Here is a 15,204-nt window from a genome sequence, read left to right as displayed (position 1 = left end):
GGAGGGATGGCTTTATTTATTTCCTAGGAAAATTGTAGATCCCTGTTATGTACTGAGTTGAATAGGATCCAAAATGCACCAGTCTGATTGGTTCTAGAACAATAGGATTCAGAATGCAGCAGTCTGATTGGTCCACAGGAGCCACCCAATCCAGCTCCAGGTCGAAGTGAATCCGCGACCTGGTTGGCCTACAGGAGAATCCCAGAATTAGCCAATCACGTGGGGCCCATTGTGTAAATAATGTATATAAAGCAGACATTCTGGGGGAACTTGCATTCCTCCTCACCACTATGAGCTGAATAAAGAGCATGAAAATGCAGGTGCTAATTGATATATATAGATGTAAATTTAGAAAAATTGCTATAATTTAAAGAGAAATCCAATGATTTCACCCTAGTGGGGAAGACTGAGGGTAGGTGAACCCGTGAGCCTGTTTAGTATGCTGATGAGGTGTTCAGGGGAACTTCAAGGCCTCTGCTCTTGATGTTTAAACTTGCGGCTCTTGATGTTTAAACTGGACTATTACCAGACAGTCCTCGAGAAAGTGGTGGCTGGTGCCCACTGGTAGGGCAGAAAGCAGGAAGACCAATAGCTGGAGGAGCCGGAGTCAATGGCAGGAGTCAACTGATGCTAGCCCCCCCCCCATCCTCTTCCCTATTGGGTTCTTCAGTGCCAACACTTAGAGTAAGTAAGAGGAGGAAGGCGAGAGCTGGTGCCACCACTGGACCAATGTAAGAAAAAAATGAGGCAGCTGGGGGCTGATTGCAGATAGAACAAGGTATTGTGGATGTAATGACCAAAATCTGCATTTTATTTTATCTTTTGAGGTGTATATGCTTACATGTAATTTTCACTTAATTGCATAGTTTTCGGTTTTCAGCTTTGTTTTTGTATGTCGTCAAATTCATAGAAATAAGTTTTTCTGCATAGCTGAAAATGGTATCTATATTGATATTATTATGAACATAAGAGGCTGTAAAAGTAAACTACTTTCTCCTCATGGGGTGCAACCTATCACCAAATCCTGAATTAGCATAATCAATGAGGATGCTGTGGCATTCGTATGGAGCCCCCGGTCGTCTCACGGACCATTGACCCGTACACCACTAATCCGCTGCCACCAACCAGGTCCTCCCTGGTAAAATTACTTCAGTCTCAGTTAGATTCTCAATTAATAAAGAAGAGTGTATTTTATTTCACACACAAACAAAACTTTTACAGCATTCCAAATGTTGTTGCTCTTTATTTTCTTAGTCTTATTTTCCTCTCTTTATCTCTTCTACCTCCCCCACACTCATGAACCCACTGCCCTAACTGTCGCTCTATTACCAACCGCCTTTCCCAACCAGCCAACCCACTAAAACCAACCAACTACCCACCAACAACTCCCAACCAACTCCTCTCAGAACTCCTCCCAGAACTGGTTTTATAGACCCACTGACTCCACCCCCCTGGGTCATGTCTGTGCAACCTAGTTAACTATTTCCCCTCCAGCACTCTCTCATATATGTTAACGTCACAGATGCTACTCACCCCTCTCCTATTCCCTAAACCCTATCACCAGTTGGTTAGAGCCTGGTGCTGATAATGTCAAGGTTGCAGGGTCAATCCCCATATGGGACAGCTGCATATACCTGCATTGCAGGGGGCTGGACATGATGATCCTCAGAGTCCCTTCCAACTCTATCCAACTTCAAATATCTCAAGGGGTGCCATGTGGAAGATGGAGCAGGCTTGCTTTCTCCTGCTCTGGAGAGTAAGACCTGAACCAATGGATTCAAGTTACAAGAAAGGAGATTCTGACTCAACATCGGGAAGAACTTTCTGACAGTAAGAACTGTTTGACAGTGGAATGAACTCCTTCAGAAGACGATGGCCTCTCCTTCATTGGAGATTTTAAAGCAGAGGTTCTATGGATATCTGTCATGTTCGTTGAAATTCCAGCATTTCATGGGGTTGGATTAGATGACTCTATAGTTCAATGATTCTGATTCCTCTTTTCCTTCTCTCTCTTGAACCATGTAAAGCAGAACCACGACTGCTATATTCATCCAGTGTAACAGTTATGCTTTTCCATGTTGTCTGTTAAAAAGCTCAATAAAAATATTTGGGGGCAGGGAGGGAAGTAATGTGTTTCCACTGACATGGATCAGCTTTTGGAGTCATTCTTTGCTTTCATTTAATGCATTTCCCCAGAACTGGAACGGCTTATTCTGCCCTATCATCTGTAATGAATTATTTTATGTGATTTCTTTTGAACTGTTGATGATTGCTCTCAAGGGCTATTTGAGGTTCATTTGGCTAATAAGTGTAATTCTATTTGCATCTACTCCGAAGTAAAGCACATTGTTCTCAATGGCGCCTGCTCCCAAATAAGTAAGTATTGGATTACAGCCTAAGATGTTTTGATTAGAGGTGTGTCAAACGTTCCTGCTGAAATCTCTTTGGGCAATATAGTGGAGTCTGGGACTGATGAAAAGGGGAGGGTGTGGAGAGAAAGATGCCATGGGTTTCTGTGGTCCAGATAAATTATTCCAGATTTTGAGTGCTGTTGTGCTCCGCTCTTCTTTCTGGCTTCCCATGGGGAACTGGTTTGCCACAGGAACACAGTCTTATACCGAGTCAGACCATTGGCCTATATAGCTCAGTCTTGTTTACACTGACTGGCAGTGGTTCTCCTGAATTTCAGACAGAAGTCTTTCTTATCCCTACTTGGAGATGCCAGAGATTGAATTTGGGACCTTCTGCATGCAAAGCAGATGTTCAACCACTGAGCTCTGCCCCTGTCCCAAAGAGTTCTCACCTTTCACCTGATGGGCAGTAGGGCTCAACTCGTGTTCACTTCTTGTCCACTCGGAGGCCATTCTTTCCATTGCGTGGAAAGATTCTGCGGATCATCTCAGGTCCTGATCCAAGCCTCCAATGAAGAAACAGACCTCCCAGAGCGAGGAGAAATCTTGGAAACAGATGGAGCCCCCAACTCAGGCATTTACCTGAAATATCTTAATATCCATGGAGAAATATCACCTTTCCTGGTGAGAGTAAGGAAGAGCTCTTTATTGAGGAAGAGAATGTGGCATGTTAGCATCCAAACTGCACATGTAAAGGGTGAATTGCAAGAGCTGTGGAACTCTGTGATGTCATACGCCTGAGGCTGTTATGGCAGTTGGTACAGTTACGGCAGTTAGTTGAACATTCTTAACAGTTAGAGAAGCAGGTATGAACCGTTGAGCTGCTGTCAGTTTCATCTATGGAAGATGTTTTAGCAACTTAAGCATCGCCTCCCTGCATTATATATTTAATCTGCAATTGTAACTGGCTGACTGACCGAACCCAAAGGGTGCTCATCAATGGTTCCTCTTCATCCTGGAGAAGAGTGACTAGTGGGGTGCCACAGGGTTCTGCCTTGGGCCCGGTCTTATTCAACATCTTTATCAACGACTTGGATGATGGACTCAAGGGCATCCTGATCAAATTTGCAGATGACACCAAACTGGGAGGGGTGGCTAACACCCCAGAGGACAGGATCACACTTCAAAACGACCTTGACAGATTAGAAAACTGGGCCAAAACAAACAAGATGAATTTTAACAGGGAGAAATGTAAAGTATTGCACTTGGGCAAAAAAAATGAGAGGCACAAATACAAGATGGGTGACACCTGGCTTGAGAGCAGTACATGTGAAAAGGATCTAGGAGTCTTGGTTGACCACAAACTTGACATGAGCCAACAGTGTGACGCGGCAGCTAAAAAAGCCAATGCAATTCTGGGCCTCATCAATAGGAGTATAGCATCTAGATCAAGGGAAGTAATAGTGCCACTGTATTCTGCTCTGGTCAGACCTCACCTGGAGTACTGTGTCCAGTTCTGGGCACCACAATTCAAGAAGGACACTGACAAACTGGAACGTGTCCAGAGGAGGGCAACCAAAATGGTCAAAGGCCTGGAAACGATGCCTTATGAGGAACGGCTAAGGGAGCTGGGCATGTTCAGCCTGGAGAAGAGGAGGTTAAGGGGTGATATGATAGCCATGTTCAAATATATAAAAGGATGTCACATAGAGGAGGGAGATAGGTTGTTTTCTGCTGCTCCAGAGAAGCGGACACGGAGCAATGGAGCCAAACTACAAGAAAGAAGATTCCACCTAAACATTAGGAAGAACTTCCTGAGAGTAAGAGCTGTTCGACAGTGGAATTTGCTGCCAAGGAGTGTGGTGGAGTCTCCTACTTTGGAGGTCTTTAAGCAGAGGCTTGACAACCATATGTCAGGAGTGCTCTGATGGTGTTTCCTGCTTGGCAGGGGGTTGGACTCGATGGCCCTTGTGGTCTCTTCCAACTCTATGATTCTATGATTCTATGAACTGCAAGTTCACCAAGTAAAAGTCATATGTTATTTAAACTTTAAAAGAAAATGTCTTGCGTAGTTTTTTATAGGAGGAAAAGAGACCCAATTAAAGTGTCAGAAGACCCAGGGCTGTCTTCTGCATACTCTGCAAATGGGAACTAGAGTCATAATTCGCACAGAGAAGAGATACAGGTTCAACAACAGGCAAAGAGTCACTGCAGCTGCTATGATCAGACGGCAGGCTTAGAAGTAGCAGTCCAAGTTAAAGGAGTTTAAGATCAGGCCAAGGAGTTCAGAACTGCACCCATCCGGTTGCCTGAAATAAATTCATGGAATTCAGAATTTCTGAAAATTGAAGGCAGCACATTTTGGCCAGAGAATGGAGTTCTGAAGGTAGAGAGGCACTTCTGGTTCAATACTGTAATAGTGCTACTGCTTCATGGTAATTCTGCATCCTTTGGCTAGAATCTAGATATCTCTGTTTGGTTGTATTAGGGCTAATGCTGAAGCCCCCATGCACGAATAGTTAGCAAATGATTCTGTTGCGGCACCTTGTGGCAGGACAGAGCACTGCCTTGAAAAGGGTATTTAGAACAGAATCGTGAAGAATGGAAAAAGAAAGCATTATTATTGAGAGGATGCACTTTTAAACAAACAATTCTGTGTTAGTTGCATGCAGTATTGGGGTATCTACTGCATACACTGGCTGTGTAAATGGACACTTAGAGCTTTTCCATATGTGAATGTCCAAAACTGCCAACAACTGTAAGCGACTGCTTCAACAGAGCCAGGAGTAAATAATTTCTCACAGCTTATCTACGTTGGCAGCACAAGGGCTGGAGGGTGTGTGTGGAATACCCTCCAACATCCTGGGGACCAAAATCGGGCACTCGTTTTTTTGGTCCCAAGCTTTCGTGCATGCATGAGAGCACAAGACAAAAGATGGTCATTTTTCAGTCTTTTGGGACCTAAAAAGAAGCAAATTTTGCTCTGGCGCGCCCCAGCTGGCTATCAAAAGAATGACTCTCTTTTGGTCCAGTGCTGTGGTGAGAGCCAGCTGACTCACACCAGAGCACTGGAACAAAAAATGGGACATTATGTGATCCAGTCAGAAGCCAGGACTGCCTTCTGTAATTCCAGGATGTCCAGCTTAAAACAGGACAGTTGAGGAGGTATTGGGGGGGGGGCATTAAATTTTGACCTCACTCCCCTGCACCATGTGACCCACACCTCTGCACTGAAGTACTCTTGGTATGAAAAGTTGGGTTGTCCTGAACTAGTACATGAAGCAAATAGATACAACAATGCATATAACTGTATAAAATACTTACGTACTGCATGGAGCTTGTCTCTTTCATATATATTACATGTACAATATTTGCAAACTTTGCACATAATTTTGCATGTATTTAGTATGAATTAAAAAATAATAATCTCACATTGCACAAACAGCTCCGACATATATGAGCACTGTATGCCAGAGGCAGCGTGAGGAAATCTCAATCAGGTCAGCAGCACCATGTATAAAACAGATTCCCCCTCCATCTTTAATTTGCATTCTGTGGCGTTCGTATGGAGCCCCTGGTCATCTCACAGACTATTGACCCGTACACCACCAATCTGCTGCCACCAACCAGGTTCTCCCTGGTAAAAAAACTTAGTCTTAGTCGGGTTCTCAAGTTAACAATGAAGATTGTAGTTTATTGCAAACACAAATAAACTTTAAATGCATTTGAAACGCTGTTACCCTTTACCCTCCTAGTCTTATTTTATCTTGTCTCTAACTCTTCTACCTCCTCTCACACAAGAACCAACTGCACTGACTGTCTCTCTATTTTCATCTGTCTTCCAACTGCTTTCCCAACTGTCTAAACCTCTGGCTAAGCCTTTTAAAAACAGGTAGGCTCCGCCTCTGGCTTTTCTATTGGTCTACCTATTAACCCTTTCTCTCCCCCTGTACAGACATTTCCAATAGAACGGGCAAATGCCACACATTCCTCCTTCATTGGGAGGGAGGCTTCTTGGCAGTGGCTCTTTTATTTCCCCATCATCCTCCAGACAGCACATCATTCTGGAGAGGAAAAAGGGCACCTGCTGTTTTGTTTGTGGATGCCATCCATAAGTCTTATCCTGACCTGGAAGCAATAATGCTTCTAAATACTGGTTGCTGGAAATCGTGGTGGGTGGGTTGAGAGTGCTCTTGTTCTTGGGTCCTGCTTGTGCGTTTCCTACAGGCATCTGGTTGGGCACTGTGAGGATCCTGGAATAGATGGGCCATTGGCCTGATCCAGCAGGGCTCTTATTATGTCTCTATCTACTCTTTGAGGTTGGGGAAACCAATGGCTGCCCTGAATGGGTGGGGTTAATGCAGAACACTTTCACCTCCTCGAGTCTGCTGCACTTTATAACCCCAGTGGCAGCGGCACACAGATTCTTGGTCCCAATTCTGGCAGGTTCTAAAAATGACTGGTTAATATTTATATCACATGACTGCTCTCAAGCCATCAGTGATTAATTATCAGAGACAGAACTTTCATGTCACTCAGCAACAACTCAGATGCAATACTTTTTCAATGTTGCCTGTTCACACATTCAGCAGAGTGTCAAGTGCTGAGTCCCTAAGAGAAGCAAGTGAAGTACAACCCATGTGTGAACCATCCCTTAGCTAACAAGAGAGAGGAGATTCCATGCCATCGTGTGGCCTAAGAGTCCAAAAGTATGCCATTAAGACATTTTTATTTTTGTTATCAGCCTTGCTTTTCAGCTCAACTTCAGAGGTTCTGCTGCTGTCAAGACTGTTGAGGCAGCTCAAGGGGAAAGCACTGCTGCACTTGAACCTTTCCCGGAACTCTGATGTCATGAAGTAGTAGAGAATTGGATCAAGACAACAATTGAGGCTTGCGAGGCACAAAGAAATGGGATGGAAATATAAAGCTCTACGCCGTACAGAACAGTCTGTGACCATGTTTTGTTTCACCATCATAAATATAGGGAAATTCACATGATACGGTGTGAAACATATGAAAAACACAGCTGCGCACCCTAAGATCATGTGCCAAGCTTTCTGCTTCTCATTGGTGTGCTGCAAAGGACTGTGGGGCTCCTGCAGGGATTGCCTCATTTTCCAAGTGCAGTAAATGACTATCACAACAGGGGCCACAAATGCACAGAATTCAGCTACAATCACCAGAGTGATTGAGGCTCCCATAGACAACCGTTGAACTTCGAGATCAGCAAAGCAGATGTTGGTATTGTTTGATAAGCGAGGACTCCTCAGGATTGGGAGAGGTAAGCAAGCAGCCCCAACCACAGTCCATATGGCAGCACTTATGGCCACATCATACCTGCACTTCCAGTCCTTGGCTTTGAAAGGGTGAAGTAGGAAGAGGTACCTTTGGATGCTGATGCAGGTGAGAAAGCAGATACTGGCATACATGTTAAGGTATTTGAGGTAGAAGCAGAGCTGGCAAAGGAAGCCCCCAAAAGGCCAGCTGTGGTTGATGTAGTAATACATCCGTAAGGGCAAAGAGACGACGTGGGTCAGGTCAGCTACAGCCAAATTCATCATGAAAACTACCGCTTTGCTCTTCTTCTTGATGAAGCGGCACAAAACCCAAAGGGCGATGCTGTTTCCCAGGAGACCCGGAACAAAGATGATGATGTAGATGACTGCATACAAAGAGGCCTGGAAATGCATTGGAGGGTCAGGACAATTTTCTGATGATTGGTTGTTCAACATCTTGATCAGGTCAGTGGCCATATAGGCTAATCAGAAGATACCTGTTAAGAAGATGATTGCTTTTTGAGAAAGAGATTTATGCTGCAGCATTAAACACACACACTCAGAACTAGATCAAGACATTTTGGCAGCCTAAGAACAATAGTCAAATGACATCCTCATGCAGATTCACTAGGCATGCACTTTCACCAACTGACATGGAAGTGCAGTTTCCTGAGACCTTCACACCAGCAAGCTGCATTGACAGAATCACCAGAAAGAGAACAACCAATTTAGAAGGAGGAACTAAAAGCTGTAAGTATTTTCATCAAAACAACTAAATTCTCTTAATGTCAAGGGTGTGGTGGCGGCACTGGCTACAGACATTTTATAATATACTTCTTCAAATGTGCCTGCCTCAAATAATCTCCCTTCCTGTCTGATGACTCTGAGACTGTGTCATCATTCTCCACCCTGACTTTGGAAAGCACTGGGAAAGCACATAGAAGTAGCAGGAAACTGAGAGCATGAGACTCTTGATCTCAGGGTTGTGGGTTTGAGCCCCACACTGAATGAAAGCTTCCTGAATTGCAGGGGGTTGGACTAGATAATCCTTGTGGTTCCTTCCAACTCTACAATTCTATGATTCCATGATTCAAGTTGGGGCAATTCTGTCAATTCTGGTTTCTCTCAGTACCTTATTTTTCCACTCTTAAGTTCAGTCCTCCACAAACTCCACGTCAGTTTGTTGTTGTTTTTATTATTACTGTTATTATTAAAAATCCTCTTGAGAATGTATCCCAGTGATAAATAATATTTTTCCACCCAAGAACTGCATTCTAAAACATCTGGAGGGAACTAGTTCAGGGAAGGTTAGGGAGCATGTTAATGAAAGCATGGGAACATACTTAGATCAGAGGTGGCTAATTTGTGGTCCTCCATAGCTTGTTGGACTATAAGTTCCATTATCCCTAGCCATTGGCTATGCTGGCTGGGGTTGAAGGCAGTTGTAGTCCGAAGCACTGAGAAGCCAACAGGTTGAGTAAGACTGCAGTTGGGCATGGGAACAAGGGTCAAAGGTTTCAGAGAGTATCTGAGTAGGCAGTACATGACAAGAGCATTGTATCCTTCAAAACCTGAGGCTCCCACAGTCACCTGAATCATCTGCCCCTAACTCAGGCCCTGGAAAGACGGCCTTCTCGTACTCTCTGTTCATGGACAGTAGGAGGATTGAGGTTGTTGCTACAAAACACATGAAGAAGAAAGGTTTTGTAAATACGCCCTAAGAAGGAAACTATTTTCTAAAAGATAGAGTATTTTGGTCTCTGATTCTGGTGGTGGCTACTTTTCTATTGTAGCTTCTGTTTCGTTTCCTCCTTGAAAATGTTTGCAGAATTAAAGATCACAGATAGTGGTTAAAGGCAGTTCATGCAGTGGTGTATGTGCATGTGCATGTGCTCAATATACAAGAGGAAGCCTCAAGCTTCATATGGTTTGTATGCAGCAAATTGTAGCTTTGCATGCAGAAGGTCCCAGGTTCAATTGCCAGCATCTCCAGCTAGAGATGGGATAAAACTGCTTCCCCAAACTTTGGAGAGCTACTGCAAACAAGTGGAGATAATACTGAGCTTAACGGTCTGAATTATTACAAGGCATTCCAACCCCCTCCCCCTTTGCAAACAGTGGGCATATCCTGTACATTTAAAGCAGTATTAGACCACTTTAACAGGCATTGCGTCCCCCAAATAATCCTGGGAACAGGTGCTGAGAGTTGTTTTGAGGCCCCAATTTGTCTTCTGGAGCTACAATTCTCAGAGTTTCTTGGGAAGAGGGATGACTGTTAAATCACTCCATATCCAACAGTGCAAGAAAGTGGCATTCAAGAGTATAGATGGATGAGACTGTGACCCTAAAGAACCAGTAACAGACCCTAAAGATGAGAGTATGACCCTAAAGAACCAGTAACAAAAATAGTTGTAATAACCAACTAGGAATAGGGGAGAAATTAAATTCAGTTTACGCTTAAAGGTGAATCTCCCTCATTTGCACTTTCCAAAGTGATATGTTTGGAATCCAAACTGAAATGCATTCTTCCTTCAAAATTAGTGCTTCTCTGCATTTCACAATGCAGTTCCCCTGCCAAGTAATGCTAACCCAAAGTGTGAGTAAAAATACATATATTCCTGAGAATAAAATAAAAATGCATTATATTAAGTGAAATCTCTTTGCAAAAATGGTTATATTAGGCAAAATCACATACAACCCTTATATTAGGGGAAACTCATTTGTTAAAAAATGCACACAGCCACGTGCATATTAGGAGAAATTCAATGATGAATATTCATAAGCATTAAAAAAAAATCACAAAGTGATGTGTAAATGTGGAAAACTGAAGACTGCAAAATGAGAAACTGAGAGAAACTGACAGATTTGCCCATCCCTATAGTAAATAAAAACCAACAAGGATATTTCTCTCTCCTCTTCCTGCTCCGCCCCCCCTTGTTCCTTTGAATATGGGCACACTCTTCATTTTTCATTCCTGTGGGTTTTTGTGTGGTTAAAAACTTTCCTCTTCACAGCAATATGAACTCCGAAGCTTCAGCGTTTTGATCCTTTTAACAACACATGGAAACATGTGTCATCATGTCCCCCCACCCATCCACAGTTCATTTTCCAGACCCTAACCACACCAGACTGAAGGCTACTTGTAACTAGAGATGGGTGTCTGGAGAGACTAGCAGTGCCAAGAATTATATGTGTCCTTCAGGAGGGAGCAGGCAGCAATAATAATGGCTGAGGGCTTTCTCAGAGTATCATTTCCTAAAGCTTTTGAGTGATGAGGATCAAATGGGGGAGGTTGGGGTGGGTTTTTTTGGTATGCATGGTAATTATTATTACTTCCCAAACCTCTGCAAGTCCTTGCTCAGCAACAATAGGAAGCTATCTTATACCATGAGACCATCAGTCTATCCAGATCAGTATTGTCCACATGGATAATAATAATAATAATAATAATTTATTATTTGTACCCCGCCCATCTGGCTGGGTTTCCCCAGCCACTCTGGGCGGCTTCCACAGAAACTAAAAAACACTAAAATATCATACATTAAAAGCTTCCCTGAATAGGGCCGCCTTAAGATGTCTTCTGAATGTCAGGTAGTTGTCCATCACCTTGACATCCAATGGGAGGGCATTCCACAGGGCGGGCGCCACCACCGAAAAGGCCCTCTGCCTGGTTCCCTGTAGCTTCGCTTCTCGTAATGAGGGAACCGCCAGAAGGCCCTCGGCGCTGGACCTCAGTGTCCGGGCAGAATGATGGGGGTGGAGACGCTCCTTCAGGTATACTGGGCCGAAGCCGTTTAGGGCTTTAAAGGTCAACATGGACTGGCAAAGACTTTGGGAAAGTCTTTCAGAAAGTGGAACATTCCTAGACTCACATGGACGTGCTAGGGATTGAACCTGGGACCTTCTGTACGCAAAGATGGTGGTCTGCCACTAAACAAAGACCCCCTTCCCATAGATTTCTGGGACATGGCCCCATAGATGTGTGCCTAAGACTGTAACTATAGACTTTAAATAATGCCACTGGCAGGAAAATATCAAACCAAAATTACAAGTAATCATTTTGGTATAATGTGCTATCCCAGAGCCAGTGTGGTGTAGTTGTTAAGAGCGGTAGTCTCGTAATCTGGGGAACCGGGTTTGCGTCTCCGCTCCTCCACATGCAGTTGCTGGGTGACCTTGGGCCAGTCATACTTCTTTGAAGTCTCTCAGCCCCACTCACCTCACAGAGTGTTTGTTGTGGGGGAGGAAGGGAAAGGAGAATGTTAGCCGCTTTGAGACTCCTTAAAGGGAGTGAAAGGCGGGATATCAAATCCAAACTCTCCCCCTCTGATACAAAATAAACAAAATGAGAATCATTTATTGTCTCCAATTCAAATAGCTGTTGTAAAAGCATCTTTCTAAAAATGTGCCTATTTATTATTCTATAATTTACATTTACCCTTCAAAGTATCTGCTATGTTAAGTAAGTCTTAAACACTTCTGGCTTATGCATATCTTAAAAACAAGAAACTTTTAGGAAATGGCAAAGCATCTGATCAACAAAAAATCATCGTAAGGCACCGAATCAGCCACACTGATCAGTAAGATTTGCTCAACCAAGCATGTGGTTGGTAATTTAGATTTCTGTACTGTATGGCATGATTTTGTATCCCACACCAGTGAAAAGGACTATCAACACCTTTATGAACCCTTTATTCAACTTTAAAGCAAGTCTAAGTTATGCACAGTGTTGGACAACAATCTTGAACTGTACAGAGGTGATGTACTCAGGATTGGGAAGACAAATAAATATTTATACAAGGCTTTATACATTTATACAAGTCTATTGCTATACCTTACTGTGTCTAAGCAATGCTTTGTACCTCTCTATGCTTATTGTTTAAATATTATTATGTATGTAGTGCTTGTTGCTTAATAATAAAAATAGTTTTTAAATCGTTTTTTCCTAGGCTGAAATCATATTCCCTTTAAAAAGCATGCAGTCAATCCGTCAACACTATGGCTTACAGCAGATCCAGAACAACTCCGCAGAATTTGATAAAACTTCGTTCTTGGAAAATATGCCTTAGTCTGCAGTTTCATGTGCTGACCCCTAGCCATGTGTATATAAATGTAAGGACCATTGGTTTCCAGGGGATTTGATTTGGCTGCAAGTTAAGTATGCCCAGGACTGTAGCCTTAGCTTTGCCAAAGGAAACATGCTTTTAAAAGACCCTCCCTTACCTCACTGCAGTTTCCATTCATTCTTTGACACGGTAGCAACCACAAGAAGAAAAGCGAGCGTCTTTTGGGTTTCCTTTGAGCAGATGCATCTTTTGAGCTTTACAGCAGCACCGTTTCCACCACGATCCAGATTTCTTTACAGGATCACGAGTTCTAAAACCGTCTTGAGGAATTGGGTAGAAGTACTAGTGGTGTTCGGAGACGGGAGCTATGACTGTACTAAAGGAAATCCTGTATTTTGTTTCTCCTCCTCACTTAAAAAAAGACGCTCACACAACGCAGCTTTTGGAGTCGAAACAAATCAACAGATGACATCACAGTGATATGTTTGCCAGTAGAGGAGTAGGTTAGCTGCTGGCTTTCTATCCATTCCTACTTCTTTGCATTCACGTCCAGTTCTACATACTGCTTGTATTTTCCTCTTACGAGCTTGGTGTGGTGTAGTTGCCAAGCAGAGGTTGTATCCTATGTTAGTCATACTTGGATCAGACCCACACTAAAATTAATTCAGACACATTAATTCCAGTGAGTCCGCTCAGAGTAGAATTTAGCTGGACAGACCCAAGGGGAACGGTTTTTGTTTGTTTGTTTTAAATTCCATGGTCGTACCCTGCCCTGATGCCATGTGGTAATGAAGAACGGATGAAAGATATTGTGTTCGATGAAGGAGCTGATTTGTATCATATCATACAGTTTTAAGGGACCACAAGGCTCCTTTTATCCACCCCCCCCTCCAATGCAGGATATTTCCCCCCAGTGTGGAACTCAAACTCACGATCCTGAGATTAATTGTCTCAGGCTCTACCGACTGAGCCATGTCATTTCTGTTTTGCTCATTGTTTATGTTCATTCTTTGAAGAAGAAAAAAAGTGGTTAATGGTATTTTTTTAAATAAATAAATAATACATTAATAAATGAATGACCAGTAAGTTTAAATTTCAACAAGTCCAAGCTTTAGCTATCCTTAAGACAGTGTTCCTTCAGCCTATTTTTCATTTCCCAATCAGTATTATTAGAATAGAGAATAATAATTAAAAAGTGATGCCTCTGAAAGTGTATGTATTAATGGTAGCTAAAAATGTGTGAAGGGAGTCAGCATTTTATGTTTGAAATGTGCTGGAGGAGTGTGACAATTAGTCATTAGTGTGAGTTGAGTCACACTGCTGCTGGGTCATTTTTCAACAGTAGTACTTTATAGGCTGATGGTTCATGCCAGTGCTACCATATCAAGCAGTTTTACAGCAACTGGATCCTATTAATGTACACACCACTTTCATGCAGTAATTAATTGCTACATCATCAAAGGAACATTGCAAAATGCCTTATACCGAAACTGACTACTGGCCCACCCAGCTCAGAATTACTGTCCACAATGACAGGGTGGGAGGTGTCCAGGGGTTCGGACTGGGGTCTCCCCCAGCCCTACCTGGAGATGCCAGGGATTGAACCGGGGGATGCTGATACCCTACCATCAAGCTATGGTTCTCCCCATCATCAACATATTCATCATCTCAAGGACATGGAGATTTGCCTACCAGATTCTTTTTTATTGAGAGAGAAGCAGTTCCCAGCACATTTGGGGAGTCTTGAGTTATATATTGTCCTTCAAAATGATATGAGTATGGATTTTTCTGCTGCATAGTAGTGTGGACAGGAGTTTGGTCTTCAGGACTGTGTATTACCTCATTTCCTGTGTGGTAAATTGGGCCAGTATTCCATTATCCACTCCACAACATCCAACAGGCAGCATGTCATCCATTAACATGTTCAGTCCTAATTGGGCTGTTTTTGACTCTCTTCCACCATTTATTTTTTTTGTACTCCTGCAAAGCTTATGCTTCCCCCAAACTTATTGATACCTCCCTCTAATGTGTAGATGCCCTGACCCCCTCTAGATTCCTGGTTGCTATTTATTCTTATTATTTATTTGATTTATATACCACCCTTTATTAAAAGATCCCAAAGCGGTGTACAACATTCAGAACACATTTTATGGAGCATATAATAAAAACACAACACAAAGCATAATAAAAGACAGGATATTAATACATTAATCATAATACAGTAATAGTTGTAGGGTTTGATCTTTGCTTTGAGAATTAAGAAGAGCTGGCAGATGAGTGTGAAAAGGCAGGCTAGCCTTGTTTTTATGGACCAGGGTGTTGCTGGGAGGTGAGCCATTAAGGGGAACAAAGGCTGGTGATGGCCACCCATCAGCTCACAAGGAAGTCATCAATAGGGCTAAGACAGGGGGGCGAGACAGGGGGGCGGGGCTCACTCTCCAGTGGTGTGTGTTACTGGGCAGGGAAAGAAAGGGTTTAGGGCAGGGGTCAGCAAACTTTTTCAGGAGGGGG

At 43.0% G+C, this 15,204-nt stretch overlaps 1 pseudogene across 1 annotated transcript; it reads right to left on the bottom strand.

The window, feature by feature from the left end:
• Positions 1-6,016: 6,016 nt before the first annotated feature.
• Positions 6,017-13,670, bottom strand: LOC308579276 (putative P2Y purinoceptor 10 pseudogene; annotated as a pseudogene). Its single transcript, XR_014013425.1, has 2 exons — positions 12,851-13,670; positions 6,017-8,124 (listed from the first exon to the last, which is right to left on the bottom strand). The product of XR_014013425.1 is annotated as a putative P2Y purinoceptor 10 pseudogene (transcript).
• Between the last annotated feature and the right edge of the window lie 1,534 nt (positions 13,671-15,204).

The sequence above is a fragment of the Podarcis bocagei genome (assembly GCF_964188305.1).
Source record: "Podarcis bocagei genome assembly, chromosome: Z".
Classification (NCBI taxonomy): domain Eukaryota; kingdom Metazoa; phylum Chordata; class Lepidosauria; order Squamata; family Lacertidae; genus Podarcis; species Podarcis bocagei.
Note: the sequence above shows the minus strand (reverse complement) of the source record. Positions and strands in the feature narration are given on the sequence as shown.